Source organism: Myotis brandtii, unplaced genomic scaffold (assembly GCF_000412655.1).
Source record: "Myotis brandtii unplaced genomic scaffold, ASM41265v1 scaffold259, whole genome shotgun sequence".
NCBI classification, from domain to species: Eukaryota; Metazoa; Chordata; class Mammalia; order Chiroptera; family Vespertilionidae; genus Myotis; species Myotis brandtii.
In genome coordinates, this window is record NW_005359840.1 from 2,089,545 (window position 1) to 2,099,266 (window position 9,722).

Sequence of the window (9,722 nt, forward strand, 5' to 3'; positions counted from 1 at the left end):
TACCATAAAATGTTCGGTTAAAATCCATAGTTTCATTTTTGTGTGTGATGAGAACTATCAAGATCTGATGGGGGTCCTAATATGAGGTGACAGGAGAAGATTTGACTTTGGATGGTGGGCACATAGTGCAATATACAGCTCTTGAAGCATAGAAACCCACACCGGAAACCTTTAAGATCATGTTGACCAATGTCACCCCAATAAATTTAATTTAAAAAGATCTACTGCACTGTATATTTGAGAGCTGCAGATTTCTTTTAAAGATGGTGATTTTGTTCCTTTTAGATATATACCCAGAAGTGGAATTGATGGACCATGTGGTAGTTCTATTTTTAATTTCTTGAGGAACTTTTATATTGTTTTCCTTAGTGGCTGCACTAATTTACATTTTAACCAAAAGTGCACAAGGATTCCCATATTTCCATCTTCTCACCAACACATGTTATCTCTTATCATTTAGATAACAGCCATCCTAACAGGTGGGATATATCTCATTGTAGTTTTGACTTGTATTTCTCTGATGATTAGTGGTGTTAAGCACGTTTTACATGTACCTATTAGCCATTGTATGTCTTCTTTGGAAAAATGTCTATTTAATTGGATTATTTATGTGTTTTTCCTATTGAGTTGTATGAGTTCTTTACACAATTTGTATATTAACTCCTCATCAGATATATGAGAGGTAAATTATTTAGGTTGCCTAGTCATTATTGTCCATAGTTTCCATTGCTCTAAATACTCTGTTTTTGTTGTTTTTGCTGTTGTTGTTTTTGTGGGTAGTTTTTTGGGTTGTTGTTGTGGTGGGATTTTTTGCCTTTGCTTTTGGTGTCAAATCTAAAAAATCATTACCAAGATCTTTTTCCCTATGTTTTCTTCTTGGAGTGTGATGGTTTCCAGTCTTATATTCAAGTCTTTAATGCATTTTTAGTTGATTTTGAATATGATGTAAGATGGGGTCCAGTTTCATTCTTTTGCATGTAGTTGTCCAGTTTTCCCTATCCATTTATTAAAAAGACACAACATATTCTGGCCTCTTGGCTATGGGAATTTTTATCTGAAGATGGCCAGTGGCCACTTTAGTTGATTGTTCATATAGCAGCTGCCACCCAGTCAGACGTCATGATTCTATATTTAGTTTTCTTTCCAACAGAAGTACTGTTTAACACATGAGAATATTATTGGGACCCCACCACTTTCCTTGGAAATATTGTTGCTCAGTGAAGGACATTCTAAACCAAAATATCCCCTCTCAACTGTCAAAATTCAATAATCAGTTAAGTAATCTTTTACATATTGGGAAATTAAGGTGACATTTTCAAGGAAGTTGAATGGCCAAGAGGCAAACATATCTCATATATTACCCAGAGTGTCTAGGTCTATTTGAAATTTGTCTCAAAAATGAGAAACAATGTCACATTGTTATGAACAATGTAGAAGCAGTTTTCATACTGATTACCTGGACAACTCTTCTGTCATCACTGACCATTTAGTCAATATGCAATGAACAAATGGAATGTGTCAAGCCAATACTGTAAATTGCTCAAATTAAAGTAACAGCTTTGAAACATTAAGAATAAATAGATATTGATTACAAGTTTATGGAGTATTTATCATGGATCACTGTAGCATTTTCAAGACATTCATTTTCTTCCTTTACTTTTACTTTTTGGGATTCCTCTCCATGGTAATAGAAAGTAAAAGGCTGTCACTGAGTTGTTAATAGGGGAAGGACTTTGACTACTTTCTAAAAATGAAGCAGGAAGTAAAGATGAAGAGAATAAATGACTGGAAGACGATCACCTCATGACCCCTGTGTTCACCAGGACCACTGCAGCTCAGATTGTTTACATTTTACAATGTAGAGGCAATTTTCTCTGAACCTAATATAATATCTATTATAGCTATGTTGATGATTATTTTAGATTATGATCAGGCACTTTATTTTTTTGTTTTGTTTCCTGAAGGAGTTAAATAATATAAACCTACCATACTCACATAAGCAGACTATACTAAAACTTGAACTCCACATCTTGCCAGCTGAAGCTAAAGGGTGTCCCAAAATTCACGCAAGAAGTAATTTTGATAGAAAACACAGGTTATATATGGAATCTAACAAATAAACAAAGTCATCAAACTCATAGATAAAGAACAGATTGGTGGTTGCCAAAGTCAGGGTGAAATGGGTGAAGGTGATGAGAAAGTACAAACTTCCAGTCATAAGATAAATAAGACCTAGAGATGTAATGTACAGCCTGATGACTTGAGTTAGCAATACTGTATTGTATGTTTAGAGTTGATAAGAGAGTGGATTTTAGAAGGTCTCATCACACACACAAAAAAGTAACTATGTATGGTGATAGATGTTAATAAGAATTATTGTACTAATCATTTTATTGTGGCAATCATATATACATATACATACATCAACTCATTTTATTGTACATTTAGAAAATACAACGTTGTATGTCAAGTATATCTAAATAAAACTTGAAAAATAATTGAATGTAAAAAAATAACAATAAGAAATAAAATAGAGTGTTTTAAAATTTAAAAATAAACGAGTCCATTCATAAAGCAAAACATGCCTTCTTCACATTACACTTTTCAAAATAGGAGTGGGAACCAACTACGAAGCAAGCTTTGATATGTCAATTTGAGGTAATTAGTCACTGTTACTTTTGTCCTCGTTTAGAATACACTGGTAAACATGTTTGAGGGATTTTATTTTTGTTTTGATTGTGTCTGTTTTGTGTTAGTTAATTGGTCACTGTGGATGAAATCTGCTCTAACAAGTAACTTTTAACTAACCTATCATTTTATACTTGCCCATTAATTGCAAATACTGTCCTTTCAGTTTAATAGGTTTTCTCATCATTACCCCCTTGCTTCTAATTTACTGTGGCAATCACTCTTTGCTGGGGATGCAAGGAATCCTGCTATTTTATCAGGTCTTCAGTCTTACAATTTCCAGCCAGCATGGATGGTTTATTAGGCACATGGGGAAAAAAATTCTTACATTCTTGTCAAGTGGTAGGTGGGAAATTCCACTATTGTTTTTTGCCCATTATTTCATCTTTCTTTTGATCTTTGTAGGTTTTTAAAAAATCTAATAATGCTTCATAAAGAAGTATTTCTATAAAATTCATCTCTAAATAGTACTGTTGACTAATCATCTCATTAATGCTCTTTGCTTAGCTCTCTCATGTTCTACGTGATATACACCATTTTGGCTTTCAGAGTGACTCACCAAAATGATTTAATACATTTTCTTTTTCAGGCAAAAGATTTTTAGGACAAAATAATAGGCTTTGTGGTAAAAAGATTGGAGGTAAATGATCCCAGTTTTTTTATCTTTGAGCACAGATTCTGGCTCCATAGTTTAGGAGTGGTCAGTCATAATTCACATAGTGCTTTTATATCCACTATTGTATTTGACCTTACAGACATATTGTTGAGGCAGTTGTTAGTTTTTTTACTCATTCTGCAAATGAGGAAACTAAGACATAGCACAAGACAAATGACTTCTGAAAGGTCAAAGAATATGTAACACAGAAATTGAATTTGAACATCAAATTAGGATCCTAGAACAGCGAGTTTAAAATATTTCCCTGTTAATATAACTAAATTCCCCCACTTACATATGGGTAGAGGGAAAAATAGTGGAGTTTGGTAAATTTGATTAAGATAAAATTGAATACGTACAGCATCTTGCTACAAGATAATGCACTAATTTCCTCTCCTCAATCTCTCCATATTCTCAGGTTGTAAAAGATTAAATATATATTCAGTAGCTTCTAATATGAAATGGCACAGAATAGAGAAAACTGTTCTTGCATTGCTGTGGACACCTTTTAAGTATCCCTGTCCCATTCCCACCCACACCCTGCATACTCACTTCATTACCCTGTTAAATATAGGGAGTTTTATCTATGAAGACTAACTTAGCATACATAATGAAAGCAAAATACTAAAGTGAAAAAAGAAAGGAATGTATCTAAATGACAGACAGTATTTAAAGAGTATATTAAAAAAACAACAACCTTTGCTATTAGAATGAGTTTTGTTTGATTAAAGCAATAGTAGGCCGAGCTACAAGTCTAGTTTTGCTATAAAACATCCAGTCAGTCTCTCAATCAATTGGTGGTTATTTGTGTCCAAATTCCTCTTATCTGTGTCATTGTACATTAGCTCCATAGCTGACCACATATTGACCTAAATGACAGAAAAATGCAGATAAATATATTTGTATTTAAAACAGCCACAACATCTATTATGACTGCCCTAATTAAACTTTTTTTGAGTCCACTATTTTTAAAAGAAGTTTACCAGTTTCTATTTCATAATTATGTCAAATAAGGAAATACTTATTATCCTTAGGATTTATCAAAGTTATCCTACACTGGAAAAATAAAACCGATATCAATGCTTAAGTGCCTCCAAAGTTTTGCGATGAAACGACAAAGAGGACAAGGCAGAACTTTGCAGTAGCTCTAATTAAAACAGGAGTTTGCAAATGCATTCTGAGATACTGCAGAAAAGGGTCCTGGTAATTAAAATGCCACCTTTTCAAAGCATGTTTGGACATTATAAAAACAGTAACTTCATTGTGAATGAATGCAAAAGTAAATGATATCTGTAAAGGGACCCAGGAGTGCATGACCATGTTATTTACATTTATTTCTATTCATAATTAAGTGTTGAAATGCATTTAAATATAAACATCTTGCACACAAAAAAATTTAGATGTAATAAAAGATCTGTGGTTTTAAGCCACAAAATTTGGGGGTAGTTGTTACACAGCAGTGGATAACCAAGGCACAGTAAATATTGCATATATCCAGCATTTTACTTCAGTGTTATCTCCATAAAAATCAGACAAATATTTAATGAGATTTATTTTTTAAGATTTACTTTCTTAAACTTTTGAACTTTTAAAACTAAAAAACATGTTCATATTCAATGGTATCTATGGAAACAAAGAAACTTCTGTGCCAGTGTTGGACAATAATAGCTGCATTTGGGACAAAATGTTTAAAAATGAGACGTGGTAAAAACTGGTCATATGAAAATCCTAGAGGTAGACATTAAAGTTAAAATGACATATCTGTCCTTACTCATGGTTATTTAGGTGATGTAACATCACACCTCTGGCTGAAATTCCCTTTGCCAGTCATCCAAAGCCATTTCTGTTCATGCCAAATACCAAAGGACTTCTATTTAGATAAGAATGTCTACTTGTGTCTATTGGGAAATTCATTACCAGTCAGGAAGTTCTCAGGAAATGTCAGACATAAAAGAAAGTATCTTGAAAATAAAAATAAAGACCACAATATCAACCATATGACGTTATTTATGAGAATAAGAGAGAATTTATTTTCAGAGGACTGAGACTGTAAAACAAATTTAAAATCACATGTGCCATTGAATAGGCATAGGTTTTGAGAACACATAAAAGTCAGATAACATGTCTAGTTTTTATACATAACACCATGCCCTCATTGTGAGTATATTGTAAAACAGAAGACTTTTCAATAGGTAGCCTAAGTCCCTTAGGAGTGCATACCATTAACTTGAACACAGGAACATGTGTTCTTAGAAAAAGCATATCTAAAATTAAAATTATTTTTCTTTTCTTTTAGAGTTGATATTTAATTTATTTTTAATCTCCAATAACATTAAAGGATCACATGAGATTGGATGTTTAGTAAATAAAAATTGCACTTAAAAATTTTGAATCATTGCTACAGAAATTTTTCTAGGATTAGATAATATAAATGACTGCAAAATATGTTAAAATTGTTAAAGTGAGCAGGCTTATAGGGTTAATGTCCTTCTAGATCAGTGATGGTGAACCTTTTGACCTCGGCGTGTCAGCATTTTGAAAAACCCTATCTTAACTCTGGTGCCATGTCACATATAGAAATTTTTTGATATTTGAAACCATAGTAAAACAAAGACTTATACTTTTGATATTTATTTTATATATTTAAATGCCATTTAACAAAGAAAAATCAACCAAAAAAAATGAGTTCGCGTGTCACCTCTGACACGCATGTCATAGGTTCGCCATCACTGTTCTAGATAGTGATTTGATTATTACAAAGCTTTCCTTCTCTAATGTGCTGAGATGGAAAGAGCTCTGTACTTAGAATTAGTAGCTCTAATAGCTGGTCTTTGATTTGCTACTAATAAGTTCTTAGACCACAGGCAAGTGACTTTTTCTTCCTGGACTTCATTTCCTCAGTTTTGAAATAGGGCATTTTCATTAGTATTCCAAGTTCCATCAGCTGTAATATTCTATATCTTTCCACTAGTTTTACTGAAGTTCCCATATTATTTGCTCCTGTAGGTTAATACACTAAGTGCGTTAGTGTATTGAAGGCAAATATTATCTGAGAAGAGTTGCACATTAAGCCATTGTTAGCCACTAAAACCTTAATTTGATTCAGTTTATTAGATTAGGTAACAGGGACCTGAGGGGATAAAACTAAGAAAGGGAAAGTTTGACATAAGGGGAAAGAGCAGAAAAACAATGGCTTGATGACCCAAGGAGTCACAGCTTATATATACTTACAGGGCACTAGCCTAGACAACTTCAGTGTTTGCCTAGGAGAGTTCTTAGTGATATGCCCATGGGTATTATGCAATAATATTATGCACATACCCTAATTGAGGTTCCATTATATATGAAAAAGGGACTGCTTTGGCAAATTGGGTCTTAAATATTTTATTCTGGATCTACTGTCTCAAAGATACCAAGTGTCCTGCCATCATTGTATGGTAGAGTAAAATGCCGTGGCTGAAAGAGAAGCGTACTGGTGCCCTGCTCCATGACAAAGTGAATCATAATAAAAATTCATTTTGTAACTGCCACAGTAAACAAGCCTATCCAGGGTGTGGCCTCTGTGGAATGAAATGAGGGTTTTCACAGCCCTAAACTACATCTGCATTCAAGAATGAGAAAGGGAAGTATGAGTTATCTCCCTCTTGTGCAAGGAGACTTTCCAAAACAATCACACAAACCTTGTGCTTGCAAATTGATCAGATGTTAGTCACTTAGCCACACATAACTGTGAGAGATTATGAGAAACAATATATTTATTCTGAGTGGCAATGTGCACTGATAAAATTTAGGATCAACTTGACTAAATTAGGCTTCCGCTGGAGATGACAGCGTAGCTAGCTATACATGGTACTCACATCCTCCCACAACTACTTCAATGTTATAACAAAAATACAGAACAACCATCATTCAGAACTTGAAATCTAGCTGAACAGAAGTCCTATAACTAAGGATATAAAGAAGAAGCCATATCTAAACTGGTAGAAGGGGCGGAGACTCAGAATGTACTGGCCCCCTACCTCTACCCCCCCCACCCACACACATACATGACAGTTAAAAATCAGCAGGGATATCTCAGCTATGGAGGTCCCCCTCAGGAGTAAGGAGCCCCAGCTTCATACCAGGTCCCCCAGACCAGGTTTCTAGTGCTAGGAAGAGAAGTACTCATAACTTCTTGCTGTAAAAACTAGCAGGGATTGTGGCTGAGTAAGACAGTGGGCTGCTGGACATGCAGGTGTCCTTTATTAAGGGCCCACACACAGACTTACTGGGACTCATTCCCTCTGAGTTCCAGCCCTGGGACAGCAGGTCCAAAGGCAACAGGGACTTATGGGGAGGAACTGAATTGTATGATATCAGGACAAGGGCTGGAGAGGCAGCTTTCTCCCAGACAAAAGTTCTGGCAGAAGCCACTGTTCCTTTTATGAGACTCCCCATCCCCAACATACGTGTGTGTGTGTGTGTGCACGCGCGCACACACACACACACACAGTCAGCAGGCAGTATATGTCCATCAACCTGCTAACACTGTTCACTCTGCCCTGGTGATTCCCTGAGACCCAGTCCCACCCACGCCATTTCCAGTGGCTGTTTCATACAATGGCCTGCCTTGGCTCCTGCTGCAAACTTTCTTAAATCTCTCAAAGATTCAAAAACCCCAAACAAGTAGCATCTGCCCTTGTCCTGCCCTGTACCACTTGTTAAATGGCCCCTGGCCTGGCACTAGTGGCAGCCAGCCTCTGTTCAAAATGTGGTCACTCCCAGGCACCTCCAAGACCAGCACAAGTGGTGATCTTCTGCAGATTTCTCTGTAGCTCATGTCAGGTGGCCCTGGGCAGGACACAGACAGCAGCAGACCTTGGCCTGCACCTCCCTGGAAGTCTGAGATCCAGAGCACAAAGTGGTCAGCTTCAGACCACTTGGAAGCACCACTCAACCACCTCCTCGAATAACACACTCAAGGGGAGGACTTATTGGGCAACAGAGACTCACTAAAGCCAGTTCTGCTCCACAGAATTGATCCCTGCATAGCAGCTCCTGCCCTGCAGTTCTGTAGTTGTGGTCAGTCCTTGCAGCCTATATGCCTGAGGGTAAATCCTCCCCATTGATTTGCCAACACAAATCAAGGCTCAACTACAATAGCCAATGCTGCAGGGGGGGGCGGGGGGCTATATAGAGTACCCAGCTCAGGTGACTGGGGAGGCTGCACCACTGAGCCTACAGGACATATACTATATAAGACCATTCTATCAAGACTGAGAGACGAGCAGGTCTACCTAATACATAGAAACAAACACAGGGAGGCATCTAAGATAAAGAGATAATAAAACACATCCCAAAAGAAAGAAGAGAACAAAACTCTGGAAAAAAAAATTAAATTAAATGGAGATAAGCTGTCTACCAGATGCAAAGTTCAAAACACTGGTAATAAGAATGTTCAATGAATTAGGGGGAAAGTAGATGAACTTAGTGATAACTATAACTGAAAGTTAGGTAACACAAAAATGGAGGCAGAAAACATAAAAAGAACCAGTCAGAAATAAAGAGTACACTAACTGAAATGAGGAATTCATCACAGGGAATCAATAGTAGAGTAGATGAAACAGAGGATCAAATCAGTGATATGGAAGATAAGAAAATAAGAAACACCCAATCAGAACAGCACACACACACACAAAGTAATCTAAAAAAATGAGAATAGTTAAAGGTGACTCTGGGACAATGTCAAGCATACCAACATTTGCATCCTAGGGGTGCTGGAAGGAGAAGAGAGAGAGCAGGGAATTGAAAATCTATTTGAAGAAATAATGAAAAAATGACATACTACTTCCCCAACTTGGCAAAGAAAATAGACATATAAGGTCAAGAAGTGCAGAGAGAGTCCCTTACAAGATAAACCATAAGTCCGGCCAGCGTGACTCAGTGGTTGAGTGTTGACCTATGAACCAGGAGGTTGAGGTTCAAGATTCCCTGTCAGGGCACATGCCCAGGTTGTGGACTCAATCCCCAGTGGGGGGTGTGCAGGAGGCAGCTAATCAATGATTCTCTCTCATTATAGATGTTTCTATCTCTCTCTCTCCCTTCCTCTCTGAAATCAATAAAAATATGGATATATATTTTTTAATGAACCATAAGACTACCAGCTAATTTCTCAATGGAAACTTTGCAAGCCAGAAAGGATTGGCACAAAACATTCAAAGTGCTGAAAAGCAAGGACCTACAGCCAAGATTAGTCTACCCAGCAAAGTTATTTAGAATCAAAGGACAGATAAAGAGCTTCCCAGACGAGGAAAAGCTAAAGGACTTCATCGCTATCAAACCAATATTACAAAAAATATTAAAGGGTCTTCTTAAAGAAGAAGAAGAAAAAAGATTTAAA